Raw genomic sequence first — 26,408 nt, 5'->3', positions numbered from 1 at the left:
CACTGAATAAAGTCTGTTTCCTCACTGCACTTCAAACTGGGGACTCTTGTTGGCACTGAATCAGCAACAATGACCTTCAGTTGACACCAGCAACAGATGAATGGTTAAACAAATTGTGATACATAGATACAATGGAATATTATTCATTCGTAAAATGTAATGAGTACTAATATATGCTACAATGTGGATGAACCTTGAAAACATTTTGTTAAGTGAAAGAAGCCGACAAAAATGTTACATAATGTATAATTCTATTTTTACAATCTAGCATAGGTAAATTACATCTCAATTTAAAAAAACACTGAGAAAAGGTGTCTGAAAAAATTATTTTGCCTGGAAGATTATCTTCAAATACATCTTCTGTGAAGACATCATCAAACACATGAATCCTTAGCATCACATAGCCTAATAATGAGGCTGGATGTTAACTGTTTGAAAAAATTATATCCTAGAACGTCCTAAAAGTGCTTCTATCAAAATTTCATCTAAAGAGGAACTGTATTAATTGATAAAGGGTGTGAAAAGTTGCAAATAGTCACCTCTTTCTTGTATCATCTAAATTAGTCTAAAACATTTGGATGGTTGACTCGTTATTTCCTTTTACACCTAGACATTTTCTTTTTATAAATTCATCTTTCCTGCTCTCCTCTTCCTCCACTATTACAAAGGTATCTACAAATAGTAGCTCTTATTGAAAATTTTAATTCATTTTTTATTTAGATCATTTATATTTTAATTCATTAATATAATCTCTGTCTCTCTGCTTCTCTAATCTCTCCTTTTCTCTCTTCTTTCTAATATTTAAAGAAAACTCAGGAGAAATAGAACCTCCTAGAGCCTCTTTGAAATAGGCTAAGTCATAACTTTCTCATAGTCAATGTAAACTGATCACAAAAATTGACCAATCTCACGGGAAGTATCCTCTAAGGCAGTTTCATGCTTTCAATTTCTGAAGCAATGTAAACCCCAGAATTATCATTAAACTGGACATTTTCACATTGGTCTATATAAATAACTTACTAACCTATATAAAGAATTTAAGATTCATAGAAAGAAATTAATCATTATTTATTATATTTATAATTTAATATAAATTTTACATATAATAATAGTATCAGTTTTACACACATTGCCTTATCATGACCAAATTCTCTGTAGAAGCTTTCCTGTAATTGTACTGAGTTTCTCATAAGGAATATGAAGCTCCTAACTATAATACATCATTATTAATATTAAAAGACTTTTGGACACAGTTCCCTAAATTTGAACCCCTTTCTACTCTGAAAAAGATGCTGAAAACTTACATCCATGGAATCTGAGAGCCATTAAATCTGATACTACCAAGAATACATGAAGGTATATGCATATTTACACTTCTACAATCCTCCACCCACATTTTTCTAGCCCCTTATTCCTTTCAAAAGCATCTGGTGTTATGAATTAAAATGGACCAGAATAGTTTCAGTTATGAGATTTTTCTCTCCAGAAAGAGCTAACCAAAATCTTCAGAATACTCAACTACTTGATATGAGCCCAGTTACATAGCACCTTTCTCTACTAATTTTTAGGTAGAGAATAGGCTTAAAGAAGTATTTCCCTCCCAAAAAGTGTTTTAATGCTTACATACTAGTTTCTTAGAAACATAGCAATAGGGAGATTATATCAATCTTAATACAGAGACACAAGTTTGAATCTGAGCACCGCAGTCTACTACCTATAGAAACTTGGTTTGCGGGCAGGGACTTCAGCCAAGATGGAGGCATCGGTGGAAACACTGTGCTTCCTTGCACAACCAAGTTTAAAGACAACAAAGTTTTACTAACAAAAATGCAACCAAAACACAGAAATTTGAACTGCACAGAAGTCAAACAACAATGAACTATTCAGCCCGACTGGTAAGAGGGGCTGAGTCAGTGGCTGGCAGAGCAGGGTCGTGCAGGAAAGTGGCCAGACCAACTCAGGAACGCAGGCAGCAATTGGCAAATCCTAGGCATGGGGTGGCAATGGGCAGACTCAGTGAGGGTGCAAGGTGGCTGGCTGACCATGGTCACACATTTGCACACAGATAAACCAGGCAAAGGAGTGAACAGTGACACAGACGATGTAACCGGGGGCCCCAGCACTGGGAGTTAAAGCCTAAAAGCGCCAATTGGAAAAACTTTCAGGGCCGAGGTGCAGGGACAAGCTCGAGGCTCACAGAGAGTTCATTGGAGAGACCCACAGTGTCCTGGAGGGTACACACGCCCACACACCCAGGGACCAGCACAAGAAGGGCCCAATTTGCCTGCAGGAGGCAGCAGAGGGGACCAAAATCCAAGACACAGCAGAACAAACTCCACTGCCCCTCTCTGACCCCACCCCCACATACAGCATCACAACCCAGCAACTGGGTCGCCCTGCCCTGATGAACACCTAAGGCTCTGCCCATCATACATAACAGACCTGACCAGACCAAAACATTATGGCTCAAGAAGAACAGCTCAAAGCCTCAGAGCCAATACTTCTAAGCAACCAAGAGATAGCCAACCTATCAGATGCACAGTTCAAAACACTGGTGATCAGGATGCTCACTAGAACTGGTTGATTTCAGTCACAAATTAGAGGAACAAATGAAGGCTAAACTAAGTAAAATGAAAGGAAATGCACAGGAAACTGATAGTCATGGAAAGGAAACTGGGACTCAAATCAAGAGAGTGGACCAGAAGGAAGAAAAAAAATGACCAAACAGAAAAGGATGAAGAAACAAGAATTCAAAAAAATGAGGAGAGGCTTAGGAACTTCCAGGACATCTTTAAACGCTACAACATCTGAATTATAGGGGTACCAGAAGGGGAAGAGGAAGAGCAACAAGTGAAAGGAAAACTTATTGGACCAATAATAAAGGAGAACTTCTCCAATCTGGCAAAGGCAATAGATTTCCAGGAAATCCAGGAAGCTCAGAGAGTCCGAAAGAATTTGGACCCAAGAAGGAACACATCAAGGCATATCATAATTGCATTAGCCAAGATTAAAACAAAAGAGAGAATCCTAGAAGCAGCAAGAGATAAGGGGACAGTCACTTACAAAGGAGTTCCCATCAGACTGTCAGCTGATTTCTCAAAACAGAACTTACAGACAAGAAGGCGCTGGAAAGAAGTATTCCAAGTGATGAAATCCAAAGACCTACATCCAAGATTGCTCTATCCAGCAAAACTTTCATTTAGAATGGAAGGACAGATAAAGTGCTTCTCAGATAAGATCAAATTCAAGAAGTTCATCATCACCAAGCCCTTATTATATGAAATGTTAAAGGCACTTACCTAAGAAAAAGAAGTTAAAAAAGATGAACAGTGAAAGGACATCAAACTCACAGGTATTAAGAACCACACCTAGAGGATGCTGGGAAGATGGCGACGGAGTAGGACGGAGCTGATGCTAGCTCCTGTACTCATGGGTGAAAATCCTGGCAGGACTATAGAGAAACAGCACAATAAACCATTGGTTACCCAGCATTTATGAAATTAAAAGACCAGAGATTGTGACCGATGCTGAAACACCAGACAGCGGCAGAGTTAGCTACTGGAGCTGGGACACACGCGGCTCCTGTGCTGCCGCCAGAGCAACAGGCCTGGGAGCTGGGGAGTCAGGTATGGGAGCTGGACACTCCAAACCCCTGTGACAGTCCTGGGCGACAGAGGAGTCAGGAACCAGAGCTGGGACATTCTCGGCCCCTGTGCTGATGACATAGTTACCGGCCTGGGCAACAGAAGAGTCAGTTGCAGGAGCTGGGACACCGAAGGCCCCTGTGACGCCGCCTTAGAGATGGGCATGGGCACTGGGGAGCCAGCTACAGGATCCTGGACATTCCCAGCCCCTGTACCACTTCAATAGCCACAGGACTGGACGCTGGGGAGTCAGGTATGGAAGCTGGGACACTCCAAACACCTGTGACGGTCCTGGGCGGCGGCAGAGGAGTCAGCTACAGGAGCCAGGATATTCTTGGCCCCGGTGCCGCTGCTGTAGTAATGGGCCTGGGTGCTTGAGGAGGCAGCTACTAGAGCCGGGACATTCAGCAGTGGTAGGCGACCAATGCGGGGACCAGCGTGAGAGTAGGTAGAGATGGAGAACATCAAGAAAGTTGAAGGAGTCTGCACCACTGAACTTCACAAGGATCATACCACAGAAGTTTACACCATAAAACCAGGGTTTCAGAACAGATCAATTTTAGAAGCAGAGACTAACAACAAGAGTCTCAAACAATGGGAAGACAAAGAAACAATCCCCAAATAAAAGAAAAAGCAGAAACTTCAGAAAGAAATGTTAGACGAAATAGAGGCTAATCAACTATCAGATAGTGAATTCAAAGCAGTGGTTATTACAAAGTTCAAAGAGCTCACAGTGAACTACCAGAAACTACAGGGATACTACAATAATCTCTCTGAAAACTACATCAACATGAAAAAGGAAATGGAAACTATCAGCAAGGGACAAGAGGAAATGAAGAATACAATTTCCGAACAGAAGAACACAGTAGAAAGTTTCAAAAGAAGGATAGATGAAGCAGAGGACAGGATTAGTGAGTTGGAGGACGAGGTAGAAAGCATCTCACAGAAAGAGCAAGAAAGTGAAAAGAGGCTCAGAAAGAATTAAGAAGGATTAAGAGAAATGCAAGACAATATGAAACGTAATAATATCCGAATAATAGGAATACCAGAAGAAGAAGAAGAACAAGGGATAGAAAATGTATTTGAAAGAGTATTGGGAGAAAGTTTCCCTAATTTGATGAGAGAAAAAGTCACACATATCCAGGAATCATAGAGTCCCAATCAAGAGGAACCCAAGAGGGCCCACTTCAAGACACATCATAATGAAAATGGCAAAATTCCAAGAAAAAGAGAGAATCTTAAAGGCAGCAAGGGAGAAAAAAGAAATAACATACAAGGGAGCCCCAATAAGGTTAGCTACTGACTTCTCAATGGAAACACTGCAAGCAAGAAGAGAATGGCAAGAAATACTCCCAGTAATGAGAACCAGAGGCCTAAAACCAAGGTTACTTTACCCAGCAAGGCTCTCAATCAAGATAGATGGCCAAATAAAGAGCTTCCAAGACAAAAGAAGCCTAAAAGAATACACCTCCCCCAAACCAACTCTACAAGAAATACTAAAAGGACTGCTTTAAGGGAAGGAAGGATAAGAAGGAGACAGAGAGGAACACAGGTACAAAAATAGCAATGAATGAGTACCTATCAATAATAACTTTAAATGTAAATGGATTAAATGCTCCAATCAAAGGACACAGAATACCTCAATAGATAAGAAAGCATGACCCACACATATGCTGCCTACAAGAGACCCACCTCAGGACAAAAGACCTTCACAGACTCAAAGTGAAAGGCTGGAAACAAGTTTTCCAAGCAAACGGACAAGAAAAAAAAGCTGGGGTAGCAATTCTCATATCGGACAAAATAGACTTCAAAAAAAGGGCCATAGAGACCCAGAAGGTCACTTCATGATACTCAAGGGAAGAATCCACTAAGAAGACATTAACATTGTAAACATATATGCACCAAATATAGGGGCACCCTAATATATCAAGAAAATATTAGAGGACTTCAAGAAAGATATTGACAGCAACACAATTATAGTAAAGGATTCTAACACCCCACTGTAAAAAATGGACAGATCTTCCAAACAAACTATCAAGAAAGATATTGTGGCATTAAACAACACCCTAGATGAAATGCACTTAACTTGTATACATAGAGCCCTTCATCCCAAAGAAGGTAAATACACATTCTTTTCAAATGCACATGGAACATTTTCAAAGATAGACCACATGATAGGACAGAAAACAAGCCTCAAAAAATTTAGGACAATTGAAATCATAACAAGCATCCTCTCTGACCACAAAGGACTGAAATTGGAAACCAACCCCTAAAGAAAAATACCCTAAGCACCCAAAATCATGGAGACTGAATTCTATGCTATTAAACAACAAATGGGTCAAGAATGAATTAGAGAAGAAAGCAAAACGTTTCTGAAAACAAATGAAAATGATCTCACAACAACCCAAAACTTATGGGACACAGCCAAGGCAGTCCTGACAGGGAAGTTTATAGCAATACAGGCCTACCTAAAGAAAATAGAAACATTTCAAAGAAACAACCTAACCCTATGCCTGCAAGAACTTGAGGAACAACAACAAAGACAGCCCAGAGCAAGCAGAAGGAAGGAAATAACCAAGATTAGAGCAGAATTAAATGACATAGAAACTAAAAGCACAATTCTAAGGATTAATGAATCCAGGAGTTGGTTCTTTGAGAAGATAAACAAAATAGACAAGCCTTTAAGTAGGCTCATCAAGAAAAGAAAGGAACAGACACAAATAAACACAATCAGAAATGAAAGAGGAGAGATTACAACTTCTACCACAGAAATAGAAAGGATTGTAAGAAATTACTATGAAGAACTGTATGCCAAGAAATGTGAGAACCTAGGGGAAATGGACAAATTTTTAGAAAAATACAATCTTCCAAAACTCAGTAAAAAAGAAGCAGAAAATCTAAATACACCAATAACAACAAAAGAAATTGAAGCAGTAATCAAAAAACTCCCATCACACAAAAGCCCTCGACCAGATGGTTTCACAGGAGAATTCTACAAAGCCTTTAAGAAAGAGCTACCCCTATTCTTCACAGACTGTTCCAAAAAATCCAGAAGGATGGAAAACTCCCAAATTCTTTTTATGAAGCCAGCACCATCTTAATTCCAAAACCAGATAGAGACACAACAAAGAAAGAAAACTTCAGGCCAATATCGCTGATGAACATAGATGCTAAAATCCTCAACAAAATATTGGCAAATCACGTCCAACAATATATCAAAAAGATCATACACCAATACCAACTGGGATTCATCCCAAGTATGTAAGGATGGTTCAATATTCGCAAATCAGTAAATGTAATACATCACATAAACAAAAGCAAAGACAAAAACACATGATCATATCAATAGATGCGGAAAAAGCTTTCGATAAGGTACAACACCCAGTTATTATAAAAACACTCAGCAGTGGAATTGCTGGGTCAAAAGGCAGGTCAATTTTTATTTTTCGGAGAAAATTCCATACTGTTTTCCATAATAGTTGTACGAGTCTGCAATCCCACCAACAGTGAACTAAGGTCCCCTTTTCCCCACACCCTCTCCAACATTTTGGATTATACCCCAAGAATCATAAAACATCAATTTCAAAGAACCTATGCACCACAATGTTCATAGCAGCACAATTTACAATAGCCAAGAGTTGGAAGCAACTTAGGTGCCCATCAGTAAACGAATGGATCAAAAAATTGTGGTACATATACACAATGGAATTCTATGCAGCAGAGAGGAAGAAGGAGCTACTACCTTTTGCAACAACATGGATGGAACTGGAAAGCATTATGCTGAGTGAAATAGGCCAGGCATTGAAGGACAAATACCATATGATCTCAACTTTGACAGGAAGCTAAAGAATAAAACAAACAAGCAAACAGAATAAAAACAAAGACGCTGAAATAGAGAACAAGTGGGCAGTGACCAGAGGGGAGAGGGAAGGGAACTTAAGGGGAAAAAGGGGGGAGGGATTTTGAGGAACAAGTATGAAAGACACAGAGATGAGGACTGGGGGGGGGGGGATGGGAGGGAGGGGGGAGACCAGGCGGGGGGTGGGGTGGGATGGGAGAAATAGATTAAAAAAATGTACTTGAAAAGTAACTAAATAAAATTTAATATAAAAAAAAACACTCAGCAAAGTGGGAATACAGGGAGCATTTCTCAAAATAATAAAGGCCATATATGACAGACCTACAGCCAATATCATACTCAATGGGAAAAAACGAAAAGCTTTTCCACTAAGATCAGGAACAAGACAAGGTTGTCCACTTTCACCACTTCTACTCAATATAGTATTGGAAGTTTTAGCCACAGTGATCAGGCAAGAAAAGGAAATAAAAGGCATCCAAATAGGAAAGGTGGAAGCAAAACTGTCACTGTTTGCAGATGACATGATAGTGTACATGGAAAATCCTGTAGACTCTACCCAAAAACTGCTCAAACTAATTAATGAATTTGGCAAAACAGCAGGACACAAAGTCAATATCCAGAAATCAAAGGCATTTTTGTATACTAACAATGAATCAGCAGAAGCAGAAATCGAGGAAAAAATCCCATTTGATATAGCAAAAAGAAAAATAAAATATCTGGGAATAAAGCTAACTAAGGAGGTAAAAAACCTGTATGGAGAAAACTACACAGCCCTGAAGAGAGAAATCAAGGAAGAGACAAACAAATGGAAACATATACCTTGTTCATGGATTGGAAGAATTAACATCATCAAAATGTCCATACTACCCAAAGCAACTTACAGATTCAATGCAATACCTATTAAAGTACCAATGGCATATTTCACAGACATACAACAAACACTTCAGAAATTTATATGGAACCATAAATGAGCCCAAATAGCAGCCACAATTTTGAGAAAGAAGAACAAAGTAGGAGGTATCGCAATACCTGATATCAAACTGTGTTACAAGGCCGCTGTAATCAAAACAGCCTGGTACTGGCATAGAAACAGGCATATAGACCAATGGAACAGAAAAGAGAGCCCAGGAATCAACCCAACTCTCTACAGTCAATTAATATTTGACAAAGGGGGCAGTAACATAAAATGGAGTAAAGATAACCTCTTCAACAAATGGTGTTGGGAGAACTGGACAGGTACTTGCCAAAAAATGAAACTTGAGCACCGACTTACACCATATACCAAAATAAATTCAAGATGGATAACAGACTTAAATATAATCCATGACACCATTAAAGTCCTAGAGGAGAACATCGGCAAGAAAATCTCAGATATTTCACGCAGCAACTTTTTTACTGATATGTCCCCTAGAGCAAGGAATATAAAGGAAAGAATAAATAGATGGGATCTCATCAAAATAAAAAGCTTCTGCGTGGCTAAAGAAAACAGTATTAAATTAGCAAGACAACCAACTGTATGGGAAAACATATTTGCCAATGATACCTTAGACAAAGGTTTAATCTCCAAAATACACAAAGAACTTACACAACTCCACTCTAAGAAGACACCCAACCCAATTAAAAAATGGGCAAAGGACTTGAACAAACACTTCTCCAAGGAGGACATACAGAATATCCAGAGACACATGAAGAGATGCTCAATATCGCTAGCCATCAGAGAGATGCAAACTAAACCACAATGAGATACCACTTTACACCAGTCAGGATGGCTATCATAAACAAAGCAAAAAACAACAAATGTTGGAGAGGGTGTGTGGAAAAGGGGTCCTTAGTTCACTGTTGCTGGGATTGCAGACTAGTACAACCATTATGGAAAACAGTATGGAATTTTCTCAGAAAAATAAAAATCGACCTGCCTTTTGACCCAGCAATTCCACTGCTGGGATTATATCCTAAGAAACCTAAAACATCAATATCAAAGAACCTATGCACCCCAATGTTCATAGCAGCACAATTTACAATAGCCAAGAGTTGGAAGCAACCTAGGTGCCCATCAGTAAATGAATGGATCAAAAAATTGTGGTACATATACACAATGGAATTCTATGCAGCAGAGAGAAAGAAGGAGCTACTACCCTTTGCAACAACATGGATGGAACTGGAAAGCATTATGCTGAGTGAAATAGGCCAGGTGTTGAAAGACAAATGCCATATGATCTCACCTTTAACAGGAAGCTAAACAACAAAACAAACAAGCAAGCAGAAAAAAAAAAAAAAAAAAGGCACTGAAATAGAGAACAAGGGGACAGTGACCAGAGGGGAGAGGGAAGGGAAGTTAAGGGGAAAAAGGGGGAGGGATTTGGAGGAACATATAGGAAGGACACAGGGACAAGAACTAAGGGGGGTGGAAATGGGAGGGAAATGGGGCGCAATGGGCTGGGGAGGCTGGGATGGGAGAAATAGATGAAAAAACTGTACTTAAAAAATAAATAAATAAAATTAATTAAAAAAATAAAAAATGAAAATGACCAAAAAAAAAGAATAGAATACTTATGAGCTTGTTGGAAAAATCAAACAAATAATAAGAAATAATAAAGAAAAAAATAAAGGCCTGACCTAAAAAATAAACTGAAAAAAAAAAAAAGAACCACACCTAAAGCAACAACAAACTAGGAGGACAGCTAGATGATGAGCAGAACCATAGAAATGAAGATCACATGGAGGGTTAGCAACAGGGGAGTGGGAGGAGGAGAAGGGGGGAGAAGGTACGGAGAATAAGTAGCATAGACAGTAGGCAGAAAATAGACAGGGGGCAGGGCAAGAATAGTATGGGAAATATAGAATCTAAAGAACTTGTGACATATGGATATAAACTAAAGGGGGGCAATGGTGGTGGAGGGGTGTGCAGGGTGGAGGGGAATGAAGAGGGGAAATGGGACAACCGTAATGGCATAATCAATAAAATATATTTAAAAAAAATTTTAATACAAACACGCTAACTGCGCAATTTTTTTTATTAGCTTGTAGAAGAGTATCTATTCTACATTGTCTCTTGTGAAAATATAGGGCAGGTCTCGATATTTTTCATTGTTTTTTAATTTCATTTATGTTTTTACTATGTTGAATGGAGAGAATATTTGGGTAAGTATGAAATTATAGTTATTCAATTGAAGAATAATCCTACTGATTTCACATTTCTTATTCTTGAAAAAGCTGACAAATGGCAAAGAATTCCCCACTCTCCTTAAATAAAAGAAAGTATAGATTATAATCATATATATGTGTGTGTGTATTCTGAATTAATCTAAAGAGAATTATGATTAAAGAAAACAATTCCCAAAAGATCATGTGGTGTGTGATTTTATTTATATAACACTCTTTAAATTATTATACAAAGTATGAAAGATTAGTGGTTACTTGGGAATAAGGAAGGATGGGGGTGGGAAGGTATGATGTGAGTGGATGGTGCTATACAAAAGGGCAACCTAAGAGATCCTTGTAGTGATGGAAATGTCCTGTATCTTTAATGTATTAAGGTCAATATTCTGGTTGTGTTTTTGTATTATAATTTTTCAACATCTTACAACTGAGGCAAACCAGGTTAAGTATACATGGAATTTTTCTGTATTATTTCTTATAATTGCATGTGAACAACTATCACACATTAAAAATGTTAATTAAAATTAGTTTTATTTGTACCATAAACAAACAATAAAATTCAGTTAAAATGCTCTTAAAGGGCATCAAATACATTAAGTACTTTGGAATAAATATGTCATGCAATATCTATACACAGAAAACAACAAAATGTTGCTGAGATGAATTAAAGAAAAACTTACTAAGGGAAGATAGATCTTGTTCATGGGTTAAATTTAATATTGGAGATGTCAACTCTCCCCAAATTCATCTACACAGATCATTCCCAATCAAAATCTTTACAGGCTTTCATGTAAAATTGACAAATTGAATCTAAAATTCATGTAAAAATATAAATGAAAGAGGCTACATGTTCAAAATATCAATATTATAAAGCTATAATAATTAACACAGTGTGTTATTTGCACGAAGATGGACAAACAGATTAAAGAAATGCAGTAGAGAGTACAAAATACACACATACATAAATGAACAACTGATTTTTCAACAAAGGCAATTCAGTGATTAGACTTTTCAACACATAGTTCTAGAATAATTGGATACTTGTATGTACAAAAAATTAAAAACCAAAGAATCCTCACACCATGTATAAAAAGTGAATCAAAATGGATCACAGACATGAATGTAAACCTAAAACCATGCAACTGCTAGAAGAAAACAGAAGGAAAATATTGTGGCCTTCATTTAAACAAGGAATTCTTATATATGACACTATGGTAGGCAGAATTCTAGGATTCCTGCCACAACCCACTAAGATGTCTTACCCCTGTTATATGCATACATTTCCCACGGTACCCAGTCAAATCTTATTTACTTTATAATGTACCCCAATGTTGTTTCCCTACTCATTAGTCTATTGAAACCATTTTACCAAGGTCACAGACATCCTTCTTTTCGAATCTAATGACTCCTTTTGTAATACTTATCTTAGAACCTTTTGATACTTTTGGCTACCACCTCCTTTTCAAGATATTTTTCTCCCTTGCTTCCATAAAACCACATTTTCCAATTTTCTCCTCTATAATTTCTTTTGATGACTACTGTTAATATGACCATCCTTTAAATATGTGATCACACCTCTGGGTTCTGTTGTAATAATTTCTTTTCACATTACTCTATATATTCATCCTGAGTATTCTAAACTCAAATGGCTTCAAACACCACGTACATGGTGATGATTCTCAAGTTTATGTCTTTATCCCAAATTCTCCTCTATAGTCCACACACATATATCTAACTGCTCTGTAAATAATTCCAAATGGATGTCTCACTGCAGAAACTAAAGTGTAATCATTCCCAGTTCATAATCCTTCTCCTATAGTGTTCCCTCTCTTAGAAAATACTACCTACCATATTGTCTAAGCCAAAAAGAAGGATTCATTATTGAGTCGGTGTCTAGTTTATTACTCTCTGCCAGAGCTGATGCATCACCAAATCTTGTGAACTATAACACCAAAATCTCCTTAATCCATCATCACTGCCATAACACTAGCCCATACCTCCATTTTTCTTCCAGGTAGATTGTTGCAACACCTTCCTAAATGACCATGTGCCTCCCTTTTTCTACTTCCAACCCATTCAGCCCTGCTATATGCACACAGATATAATAGTGAACTTTTTAAACATGTATCTGGTTGTGTACTTCCCTGCTTGAAGCCATTCAATGTTTTCTCATTGCAATCAGTATTGAATGTAATACACGGCTTTAAAGTCCTTATTGTTTGGCTTCTGTTTCACTCCCAAGTCTTATCTATTACATTTGCCACCTTCAATATTTCTGCTCCAAGACTGATTTTGCAGTTCATGAAGACTTTGTGCTTGCTCTAACCTCCAGACTATTTTATATTCTGTTTCTTCTAACAAAATAACATTCATTCCTCCTTTCTTCTCTTAGCTAATTACTATTTAATTTCAATGTCTCATATATATGTTACCTTCCTCTAGGAAGCCTTCCCTGAAAACCAAGCTGATATAGATACTTTTTCCCTCTATTTGCATATTACAGTAGTGCCTCCTTATTCACAGTGGATATGTTACAAGACCCTCAGCAGGTACCTGAAACCATAGTACCAAACTTTATATATACTATGTGTTTTCCTATACATATAGACCTTTTCATTTAAATGAAGCACTTTGTGATATCTCTTTGGCATATGCTAATTGCCAGCATCACTACTCTTGCACTTTAGGGCCGTTATTAAGTAAAATAAGGGTTGCTTGAATGCAAGGACTGTGACACTGGGATAGTTTGTCAAATAACTGAAACAGTTATTAAGTAACTAAATGGTGGGGGGGTGTATACAGTATGTATATACTGGACAAAGGGATGCTTTAAATCCCAGGCAAGATGAGGTAAGATGGTGAGAGATTTCATTGTGTTATTCAGAATGATGTGTAATTTAAACTGTATAAATTATTTCTGAAATTTTCATTTAATATTTTAAGACCATGGTTTACTGCAGGTTACTGAAATTGCAGAAAGTGAAACTGCAGACAAGGGGGGACTACTATACTTTGAACTGTAGCACTTATGAGACTATATTTGAATTTATTTATTACTTCTTTATATTCTACATTACACTATAAGCTCTGAGATGGCATGAGCCATGCTCTTATTTGACATTAAATCACTGCAGCTAAGTAAAAATATCTGACACATAGTAGTGGCTTAATAAATTTTTTTCTAGTGAAAGTAGATGAGAGAGAAAAAAGAAGGAGGAAGAAAGGAAAAAGTCTGAGGAGCCAGCCCAGAAGGGTTTCAACTTTGTTCATTGGGTACAATTAGCTCAGAAGACAAAAAGGCATTTGCTTGAAATGAAAATATATGTGTTTGTTTGTTTGTTTGCTTGTCTTACATTTTTCCTGTTGAGGGAAAGAATAATAACTCTCCAAACCCCAATACTTACCTCTATAGACTTTAATTTCTGATCAACAAATGTATGTGCCATTAGCCTGTCATTTCCCAAGTCTACCCAAAATAATGTGTTTCAGAATCCTCAACATCAATTAAAAGTTGCAATTTTCATGGAAGTGAAGACCTTAATACCAGCAACATAGTTAATCCCATAAATAAGGCCAATTGCACAGAGGCATGAGGACCATCACTAACTCTTCAGATATCATATGTAACTTATGCAATATTTTTAATTATTTTATTTTTTAAAAATTCTCACCCAAGGATATGTTTATTGATTTGAGAGAGAGACAGAGGCAGAGATTCATCAATATGAGAAGGAAACAATTGGTCAGTTGCCTCCCATATGCACCCCAAACAGGGATTGAACCCACAACCTAAGTATGTGCCCTGACCAGGAATTGAACCTGAAACATTTTGGTGTATGGGACAACACCCCAAACAACTGAACCACCCAGCCAGGACTACTTATGAGACATTTTTAAGTCAATTCCAATTTTCCCCAATCAATTTATTGTACTTTTCAGTTTTTAATCATTGTTAGGCTGTATTTATGAGTCTCAAAGATTAATTTTATGCTGCTTAAAATATTTTTCATCCATTTTTTAATTTAACACCATTAATTTTATTTCAAGGTTCTTATTAAAGGCAATAAGTGGAAAAGATTGATTCAAATTCATAGACAAACAATCAATTTTCCACCCTTTTCTCAAATCATTTTCCAGTGTATATTGCTAAGCTTTTCCATTATAATTGATTCTATATAGCCCTTCTTCAACTATTTAGTTCAAATTATTTGTGACTTTGACTTCATTCCCAGTAATGCATTTCATTCCAGTTTTCCATTTTCTTGGGAATGTGTTGAGATTACTTTTCAGAGTCTAAGTGGGTTCATACCCATGAGTAACTCCAAGAAGCTGAGGCAACGCTGTCAGTATCAGCATAGCTCCCCAAAGGACAGCAGAAAACAGAAATATATTATTGGTTTTTTAATTATATTTTCTCAAAGTCCTATACAGCCTGTATAAAGACCTGAGAGAAGAATGAGAAAAACACTATTTGCTACTTCAGATTCATAAGACTAAAGGTATGTCTACAGGAAGCCAACTCAAGTGCTTGAAAGGGGGAAAAACCCTGTTAAACCATGATTTAGATTTATTAATTTGTCCACATTACCCATCTAATCAGTTTTACTGAATTCTATAACTTAACTGACCAATTTCTTACAGAAAGTGCAGGCAATAAGATCACCAGATTTTTGCAACTACTGTAATAAATTGTTTCTGAGTAATGAAGCAATCTCCAGATAGTTGATCTGACAGAGTAGTCCTGACAATCCAAACATATCCACTGTGAACGCATTATTTTAGGAAGAATTGGACAGATATGATTTATATATCCTCTTATATCCAACAATCTAATATATACACACATTCATGGTGTCTAAAGGGGGCTTTCCACTCCTTAAGAGTCACTAGTAATTTTGCTCTTTCCCACCTGCAACCTATCACAGTCGCTGCTTTCCTGTTGGACCTATCTGCTTGTTTTTGTTTACACTTTTAAGTCTCCCCAAATAATATATTGACCTAGATATGACAGAATTTTTCATTAAGAAACTCCAAGCACCCTTTGGAAAGAATGAATACAAGCATTGAGAGTCATACCTAAAGAAAAATTCAAGATTGATTATTTAACAACAGTAAAATTTTGAGCAAGTTACTTAGTTGTCTAAAAATTCATATTCCTCATCTTTAAGATAGGGATAATAATGGTCTTACTGGATTGCTGTATTACATATAAGCATATGGCACATGGACAGTGATCAGTAACCAATGACTTCTTCCCTTCGTACTTTGTAAACTTAATTTAGATTTGAAGTTTTTCAAGCACATTTTGTAAAATACCATAAGTCCTCCACTTTTCTTTAAAGGAAAGAAAAGAGTGTTTTCTCACTGTATGTAATTGACACACTGAGTGCTAATATATTGGAGTATACACCAACTAGCTTTATACTGTTGAGATTCCAGTAGTTAAGCATTTCTCTTGCTTCTCATGGCTGCTGTCATTTCCTTTCACATTGAATGGTTCTGGCAGCATTGATGTTCCCCTGCAGTTCCAATCACCATGAAGAAGCAATTTAAAAAGTCTGATAAATAAACAACCATTCAGCCATGCTTCCTCAGTTCCCATTCCTCTAAATCCAGAAAGCAGCAATAATTGAAATCCCTTACATGTTAGAGCAAGAAAAAATAATGAGAATATTTCTGTGGCAACTTACTCAATTGTATAATTATATAGCCATGAGCAAAAATCTCTAGATCTCACAGAAAACTGGTCTCTAAATACATGGTTTACTTAATTCAGTGTTGTCAATGTGTTCATAAACTTGTAAAACCTATGCAAGTACAGAAATACAGAACATGAGTGGGAGTTGGCATCCAAGGGCAAGAATAATTGTTGGGAGACAATTCTCCATGGTTTCCTTAGATTTCTGTATATCTGCTGATCAGAAACACTGAGAACTTTTTATTCCAGACTATATTTTCAAGGATGTTTGTATTGCAAACAATTTTTAGAGACGGAGATATTGTCTTCCACAAATGTAGAGGACTTGCTAGCAATTCATTAATACAGACAATGTCTTCCTCTACTGCAAATAGTGGACAGTTTAAAATATGGAGGTTTCCTAAGCTTAGGTTATCTCATCTGTGAAGTACAGCTACTGCATCGGCAGTGGCCACTTGAGCTATCTCACTTTACTTCCATGCTAATTGAAGGGCAATAGGTAGATATGTAAATATGATCATGCTGCCTACTGACCCATGAGTAATAATGTCCTTTGTCTATGACCTAGGAATCCTCTGTTTTCTTCCAACCTCCATGGAATTGTGGCACGCTAATTTGCTACCTTGCAAGTAGAATGAAATCTCAGACCCTTCACAGTTTTTTATAATAATGGAATTGAACTTCATAGAACTACAAAGGTCTATTCATTTGTTTGTATAAGATAAATAACAATCATAATACATATATACACGTACATATATGAGGTATTTCTGGAAAAAGTTATTGTTCATATAATAAAAAATGGTTTGCAAAACAGAGAATAGTTTGTGTGACATTATAGACATATTAAAGTTTACATTAGATGACAATTTTGAAAGTTATTTGTAAATTGTAGAGCACTGTATATATCAGATCATAATAAAAAAAACATGTCAGTTTCCTTGGCTACTGACTCATTTGTCACTCCCCAGTAGCCACTAAGTAACTTAATATTCTGCTGGATTTTTTTCTTTTAGTTACTAATCATAAATGTCTTACCTTAATTACTTTAATATGCTCTAAAATAGTCTCCCAACTTCCATTTGTAGCCCTCAAATCCATTCTCTATACTGCTATAAGATAAAATTTATTTACTTTATTTTATTGTATTTTTCCATTAACATTTAATTACCTTATACCCCTTGCTGCCTGACAGCACCACAATGTTGTTGTCCATGTCCATGAATCCTTTTTCTTTTGCATTCAGTACATCCAACCCCAAATATCCCTCCCAATACCTGTCATCCTGCTCTCTTTGAGTCTCTCTGTATTTTGCTTTTTAGTTTAGTTTCCTCATTAGATTCCACATATGAGTGAAATCCTACAATATTTGTCTTTCCCTGGCTTGTTTTTTTTTTTCACTTAAGAGAATGTTTTTCAGGTCTATCCATGCTGTCACAAAGGGTAAAATTATTTTAAGGGCCAAGTAGTATTCCATTGTGTAAATGTCCACAGTTATTTTATCTACTCATCTACTGATGGACACTTGGGTTGTTTCCATATATTGGTGATTGTAAATAATGCTGCAATAAACATAAAGGTGTGTATGTTCTTTTAAATTAGTGTTTTGGGTTTCTTCAGCTATATTTCCAGAAATGGAGTTGCTGGGTCAAAAGACATATCCATACTGCTTTCCACAATGTTTGCAACAATCTGCATTCCTACCAGCAGTGCAAAAGGGTTCTCTGTTCTCCACATTCTTGTCAGCACTTGTTCATTGATTTATTGATGATAAACATTCTTCAGAATGTTATAAAAAAAGTGGTCTAATTTCATTTTTCTGCATGTATCTGTCCAATTTTCCCAACACTATTTATTGAATAAACTATCTTTAGCCCATCGTATGTGCTTGCTTCCTCTGTCAAATATTAATTGACCATAAATGTACGTGCTTATATATGGGCTCTGTATTTTGTCCCATTGACCCATATCTCAATTTTTATGACTGTACCATACTATTTTGATATCTATGGCCTTATACTATAGTTTGATATTAGGTAGCATGATTCCTCCAACTTTGTTCTTCTTTCTCAGGATTGCCGTTGCTATTCAGGGCATTTTGTGGTTCCATATAAATTTAGAAATATTTCTTAAGTTCTGTGAAATATGACATTGGAATCTTGATAATAAGTGTGTTAGATCTATAGATTTATCTGAGTAGCATGGACATTTTAATGATGTTAATTCTTCCTATCCATTAACATGGTATGTGCTTCCAGTCATTTGTATCTTCTTCAATTTCTTTCCTCAGTTTCTTATAATTTTCTGAGTATAGGATTTTACATTCTTGATTAGGTTTATTTCTGCATATTTTATTCTTTTTGAAGCAATTATGAATGGTATTGTTTACTTAACTTTACTTTATTGACATATAAATATACAACTGAGTTCTGTATATTAATTTTGTATCCTGCTACTTTGCTGAATTCATTATTCAGTTCTAATACTTTCTTTGCAGTTCTCTATGTACTGTATCATGTCATCTGCAAACAATGGCAGTTCTACTTCTTCCTTTCCAATTCAGAAGCCTTTTATTTCTTTTCTTCTCTGATTGCTATGGTTAGGATTTCCAGTACTATGTTGAATAAAAAAAGGTGAAAGCAGACATCCCTATCTTGTTCCCAATCTTAAGGGGGATGCTTATAGTTTTTGCCAATTGAGTATGATGCTGGCAGTGGTTTTGTAACATATGGCCTTTATTAGGTCTGGATATGTTTGTTCCTTTTATCCCATTTTGCTGAAAGTTTTTATCATAAGTAGGTGCCGAATTTTCACAAATGCTTTTTCTACGACTGTTGATATGATCATTTGGTTCTTATCCTTCATTTTGTTTATGTGGAGAATCACATTTTTAACTTGGGAAAGTTGTACGAACCTTGCATTCCTCAAATAAATCCCACTTGATTGTGGTGTATTACCTTTCTTGTGTATTTTTGTATTCAGTTTGCTAATATTTTCTTGAGGATTTTAGCATCTATGTTTATCACAGATATTGGCTTGTAATTTTATCTTTTTTTGGAGTGTCTATGTCTGGTTATGGAATGAGGATAATGCTGGTTTCATAAAATCAGCTTGGTGGGTTTCTCTCCTCTTTAATTTTTTGGTGTATTATGCTTTATTATTAGTTTTGTTGGTTTGCTGTGTTTTCTTCTTTCTTTTTTTATTGTTGTTCAAGTACAGTTGTTGCCTTTCCTATCTTTCCTTAGCTTTGTCCATGTGTCCTTTACACATGTTTCTTGATTATCCTTTCCCTTTTCTCTCCATTATCCCTTTCAAATCCCCTCTGGTTACTGTCAGTTTGCTCTTTATTTCAATGTTTCTGGTTACATTTTGCTTGCTTGTTTATTTTGTTGATTATATTCCACCTATAGTTTGAGAAGGAATGGTGTAAGTTGTTCTAAGAATATTTGTTAAAAATCACTGTGAAGCCATCCAGTCCAGGACTTTTATTATTTTTTTTTGGATTTTTTATTACTACTTCAATTTCACTACATGTAATCTATCTATTCAGATTCTCTGATTCTTCCTGATTTAATTTTGGAAGACTGTATATCTCTAGGAATTTATGCATTTCATCCAGGTTGTTCAATTTGTTGGCATATAATTGCTCACAATATTTTCTTAGAATCCTTTGTTTCTTTGGTGTCAGTTGTTATTTCTCTTCTTTCATTTCTGATTTTATTTGGATCCTTTCCTTTTTTTTCTTGATGAGTCTGGTTAAAGGTTTGTCAATCTTGTTTATTTTCCCAAAGAACAAGCTCTTGGAATGATTGATCTTTCGTATCATTTCCTAGACTACTTTGTTTATTTATGCTCTGATCTTTATTATTATCTTCCTTTTACTCACTTTAGCCTTTGTCTTTTGCTCTTTTTCAAGTATCTATACCTGTAAATGTGAAGTTAGATTGTTTATTTGAGCTTTATTGAAGTTTAAAAAATTTTAGTTAAAAAATTTTAAATACATTTTATTGATTATGCTATTACAGTTGTCCCATTTCTCTTCTTTATTCCCTTCTTTCCTGCATCCTTTTCCCACCCACATTTCCTCCTCTTAGCTCATTTCCATGGGTCATACACATAAGTTCTTTGGCTTCTCCATTTCCTATACTATTCTTAACCTCCTCCTGTCTATTTTGTACCTACCATTTATGCTACTTATTCACTTATGCAGATCGATTCATTGAAGTAAATGGGATTTTAAAGCCTCCTATGATGATTACATTTATGTTGTTCTCTCCTCTAATGTCCATCAAGATTTGCTTTACATATTTAGGCACTCCTGTGTTAGGTACATAAATGTTTACCAGGGTTTATCCTCTTGTTGGATTGTTCCCTTTATCATTATGTAGTGTTCTGCTGAGTCTCTTACTACTTACTATAACCATTGTTTTAAAGTCTATTTTAAAGTCAGATATAAGTATTGCTACCCAAACTTTTTCTTCCTTTGCATTTGCCTGAAATATCTTTTTCCATCCTTTTACTTTTAATGTGTATCATTCAATCTGAAGTGCAGCTCATGGAAACAACATATATCTCTATCTCTATCTCTATCTCTATCTCTATCTCTATCTCTATCTATCTCTATATCAAGCTATGTATCTTGTTTTCCTAATCATTCAGCTACCCTATGACTTTTGGTTGTACCATTTAAGCCATTTACATTTAAGATGATTATTGATACTTAAAAACTTATAGACGCTTTAATTTTATAGTATTTTTCTCTGCTTTAATTACCTTTTTTTCTTCTTCCTTTTTTTTAAAATTTTTATTTTATTGATTATGCCATTACAGTTGTTCTATTTCCTCCTTCATTCCCCTCCACCCTGCACACCCCCACCCCTACCATTTCCCCCCTTTAGTTTATGACCACGTGTTTCAAGTTCTTTGGATTCTATATTTCCCATACTATTCTTGCCCTCCCCCTATCTATTTTCTACCTACCATCTATGCTACTTATTTTCTGTACCTTCTCCCCCTTCCCCTCCCACTCCACTGTTGCTAACCCTCCATGAGATCTTCATTTCTATGGTTCTGCTCCTGATCTAGCTGTCCTTTTAGCTTGCTTTTGTTTTAGATGTGGTTGTTAATAACTGTGAATTTGCTGTCCTTTCACTGTTCATCTTTTTATCTTCTTTTTCTTAGGTAAGTGCCTTTAACATTTCATATAATAAGGGTTTGGTGATGATGAACTTCTTAAATTTGATCTTATCTGAGAAGAACTTTATCTGTCCTTCAATTCTAAATGAAAGCTTTGCTGGATAGAGCAATCTTGGATGTAGGTCTTTGGATTTTATGACTTGGAATATTTCTTTCCAGCCCCTTCTTGCCTGTAAGGTCTTTTTTGAGAAATCTGCTGACAGTCTGATGGGAACTCCTTTGTAGGTGACTGTCCCCTTAGCTCTTGCTGCTTCTAGGATTCTCTCTTTCATTTTAATCTTGGCTAATTTAATTATGATGTGCCTTGGTGTGTTTCTTCTTGGGTCCAACTTCTCTGGGACTCTCTGAGCTTCCTGGATTTCCTGGAAATCTGTTTCCTTTGTCAGATCGGGGAAATTCTCCTTTATTATTTGTTCAAATAAGGTTTCCACTGGTGGCTGTTCCTTTCCCCCTTCTGGTACCCCTATAATTTGGATGTTGGAGTGTTTAAAGATGTCCTAGAGGTTCCTAAGCCTCTCCTCGTTTTTTTGAATTCTTGTTTCTTCATTCTTTTCTGGTTGGTCATTTTTATTCTCCTTCTGGTCCACTCCTTTGATTTGAGTTCCAGTTTCCTTTCCATTACTATTGGTTTCCTGTGCATTGCCATTCATTTCAATTAGTTTAGCCTTCATATGTTCCTCTAACTTGTGACTAAAATCAACCAGCTCTGTGAGCATCCTGATCACCACTGTTTTGAATTGTGCATCTGAAAGTTTTGCTATTTCTTCATCACTTAGATTTATGGGCTCTGGGACTTTGAGATCTTCTTGAACAATTTTGGTCTGTTCTTGCCCATTAAGTGTGAGGAGCAGAGCCTTAGGGGCAGGGTGGGGCCTCCAGGGCGGGGTCGCTGGTTTTTGATGCTGTATGTGGGGGCAGGGTCAGAGTGGGGGAAATGGCATCCCCCTCTCCTGCTTCCCGCCACTGGGTGAGGAGCATATCCTTAGGTGTTTACCAGGGTAGGGCCGCTCAGGTAGCTGGGTTGTGAGGCTGTATTTGGGGTCAGGGTCAGAGCCAGGGAATGGCGGTCGTCTCTGCTGCCTCCTGTAGCTGGGACTTGCTGGGTCCTGTCTCACTGCCCACTCCCTCACCAGTCTATCTGTGTAGGAATGTGCCAGCACAGTCAACCCGCCACCCTTCACCCTCGCCGGATCCACCAGTCGCTCACTGGGTCGCGCTCACTAAGTCACTCACTTGGTTGGCCCTTTGCATCCCCACACGTGGGATCCGTGCACCTGAGTTCGTCTGACCAAGTTTTCTTGTGCAACCCCACTCCGCCAGCTGCTGGTTTTGCCCCTCTTATCGGTTAGGCTGAAGAATTCGTTGTTATCGAACTTTCGAAAAGTTCAATTTTCTGTGTTCTGGCTGTGTTTTCTATTGCTAATATTTTGTTGTCTCTAAACTTGTTTGTGTGAGAAAGCACAGTGTCTCCACCTATGCCTCCATCTTGGTGGAAGCCCCCTCTTCTTCCCTTTCTTAAAGCAAGCCTTTTAACATTTGTTGTAGTGCTGGTTTGGTGTTAACAAACTCCTTTAGCTTTCCTTTGAGAAGCTCTTTATTCCTCCTTCAGTTTTAAATTATAGCTTTGCTGGGTAAGGTAGTCTTCTTTGTAGGTCCTTGCTTTTCATCATGTTGAATATTTCATGGCAGTCCCTTGTGTCTTGTGTTCCTGTTAAGAAATCAGATGACAGTCTAGTTGGAACTACCTTGTAGGCAATTATCTGCTTTGCTCTTGTGGCTTTTAGGATTCTCTCTTTGCCTTTAAGCTTTGACATTTTAATTTTCAGGTGTCTTGGTGTAGGCCTCTTTAGGTCCTCCATTGTGTTTGGGTCTCTCTGTGCTTTCTGGACTTTTGTGTATTTTTCTTTCACTGGACTAGTGGAGATTTCAGTCTTTATTTCTTCAAATAGGTTCTTGATACTTTGCTCAATCTCTTCTACTTCTGGTATTCCCATGATGAGCATGTTTTTACACTTCACATTGTCCCAAAGGTTTCTTAAGTTCTCCTCCTTCTTTTTAATGCATTTTTCTCTTATTGCTCCTCAGCTTGGGTGATATTTTTCTACCCTGCCTTCCAAATTGCTAATTCAATCCTCTACTTCATCTAACCAACTATTTTCTTCTTTCAATGTATTATTCACTTAACATATTGTATTCTTTATTTCTGAGAGATCCTTTTTATGGTTTCTATGTTTTTTTTCCATGCTGTTTAGTGTCTTTATAATCATTACTCTAAACTATATCTGATAAATTGCTTGCCTCCATTTCATTGAGTTCTTTCTCTGGAGGATTCTCTTGTTCTTTCATTTGGGGTCTATTTCTTTGTCTTCCCATTTTGGCTACCTCTTTGTGTTTCTTTCCATATATTAGGTAGATTTACAAAGATTCTGGTGCAAACCTATGTCAGACTCTGTATGGCTGACATGTGACTGGCCCTAGACAACCTGTTTGGAGCTTTCATTGATCCACAGCTTGTGTCTCCCTTGCTGGGCCTGGGTGTGTGCAGAAAGAACCAGGATGCACAACAAGGATGGCTTTTACCAGCACCTAACCCAGGGATGAATTAGCTAAAGTTTCAGCTCCCAGAGATTCACCTTAGTTGTTAAACTTAGTCACTGTTATAGTCTCAAGCTGTGTTCCACAGTCTGGTCTAAGCTCCACAGACTGGAGCAGAGCAATTTCTGCAGGTGGAGCTATTACTTCCCCTCAGATTGATGCCACTAGAAAGGGAGTGTTGTGCCTGAGAAAGATGGCTTATGCAGTATGGGGAGTGACTCAGCACAGGGATCATGGTGGTTGTTCCTTTAGTTCTCTCCCTGAGGCCACCAGCTCCAAACTCTCCTTACATGTCTTTAGTCCACTATGCCCTCCCTCTGCCAGAGACCAGGGTAAGTGACTACAAGCGGAAATTTTTCATTGCTTCTTAAAGTACCCTTTAAGAAGCTCTCCACATCTCCAGTCTTCTCTCCCTGGCATACAGAAACCCCCCTTTTTTGCAGCTGGGCGTTATCAGGGCTCCTTTACAAGCTCTAGTGCTTTATGTTGGGAAGCCCATCTTGGGGTACAGAGCCCACACTTCTCTTGGGAATCCCACAGCCACTTAAATATCCCTCTGGAACTTCAGCTTTTACCTGTGGGAGCCCACCCAGCACTCTTGCGCTGTCTCTAAACTCCCTACCAGTCACATTGTGGTGAAGTTGTTTCTTCTGTCTGTCCTTGTTGATAAGGCTTCTCTCCAGCTAGTGTTCATGTGATGATTCAGGATGATTTCTCTGCAATTTAGTTGTAACTCCAGTTTGGTTCTGGGAGGAGGTTTGTGCAGCTTCAACATAATCCTCCATCATCTTGGACCTCCCCAGATAACCTTTATAAAACATAAATAAGATCATGATCTGTTCCTGTCTCAGCCTTCAGTGGTTTTCTATTACCCTTAGGATAAGGTTCAAACTCACAAGATTGCTTGCAAGATATAATCTGGTCCCTGCTTCTCTCCCTCCACCAGTGAGTCTTTTATTAATGCCACTGGATTATACAGAGTGGGGCAAAAGTATGTTTACAGTAGATGGTATGAAAAATAATATAGTAAGTAATAAATCAGAGTAAGAATAAACTATATTTTGCATACTCACTACTATAAACTTATTTTCCCCACACTGTATGCTCCTTATACTGAATTCCTTTCAGTTGCTTAAAAGTGTCATGTTCTTTTTAATCTCTGGTCTTGGCATATGCTGTTCCATCTGTCCTGAACTCGTTCCCATCTTCCAAGCCCTTGTTCATTTGTCTAACTTCTGTTATTTATTTACACTACAACTTAGAAGGAGAAAACCATGTTGGAGAGTCTACTCTTAAATAAATAACACATATAGACTCCCAAACACACACAACTCCATATAGAATAAATTGCTCTGGATGTGTGTTATTTGTTCCTTCCTCTTTTTTAGTGTATCACCAAAAAAGTTTGTGAATTTTGGGCAAGATGGAGGCATAGGTAGAAACACTTTGCTTCCTCGCACAACCAAAAGAAGGATAATAACCAATACAAAAACAATAAACAACCAGAAGTGCCACAAAATCAAACTACATGGAACTCTGACAACCATAGAGTTAAAGAAACATTCACCCAGACTGGTAGGAGAGGTGGAGATGGGAGATGGGCAGCCGAGCAGGGAGGACAATCAGCAAGGTGGCAGACTGTGCAGCCAAGGTGGGGTTGGCTGAGAGGACTCTCAGCAAGACAGCAGACTGCATGGGCAGGCAAGGCATGGCTGGCTGAGAGGACTTGCAGCAAGGTGGCAGGCTGTGTGGGTGAGGCAAGGCTAGCTGAATAGGAAAATAAAGATGCAAAGCTAGCTGTAAACTACTTTAGGGATTTCTGTGGCAGGAGAAACTCTGTCTCACAGGATAGTGTTTGTTGGAAAGTGGGGCTGGAGCACAGCAGGTGAGCATCATTGTTCCTTCTCTGACCCTCCCCCATAGACAGTGCCACGACACAGCATGAAAGGAATGCTATGCCCTGGCAAAACCTAAGAAAGACTCCACCCCTACACAACATAACAGGTGCACCAAAACAAAAAAATACGGGCCGAATGAAAGAACAGATCAAAACTCCAGAAAGAGAACTAAGCAATGAGTAACTAGCCAATCTATCTGATGCAGAGTTCAAATACACTGCTAATCAGGGTGCTCACAGAACTAAATGAGCTCATTCACAAAATGAGGAAAGAAATGAAGGCTACCCAAAGTGCAATAAAGCAAAATATACAGGAAAACAACAGTGTAGGGAAGGTAACCAGGACTCAAATCAACAATT

Source organism: Artibeus jamaicensis, unplaced genomic scaffold, assembly GCF_021234435.1.
Source record: "Artibeus jamaicensis isolate MK-2021 breed Jamaican fruit bat unplaced genomic scaffold, CSHL_Jam_final contig_240, whole genome shotgun sequence".
NCBI lineage: Eukaryota > Metazoa > Chordata > Mammalia > Chiroptera > Phyllostomidae > Artibeus > Artibeus jamaicensis.
The sequence above is the reverse complement of the archived record's forward strand: the minus strand, read 5'-3'. Positions refer to the sequence as shown.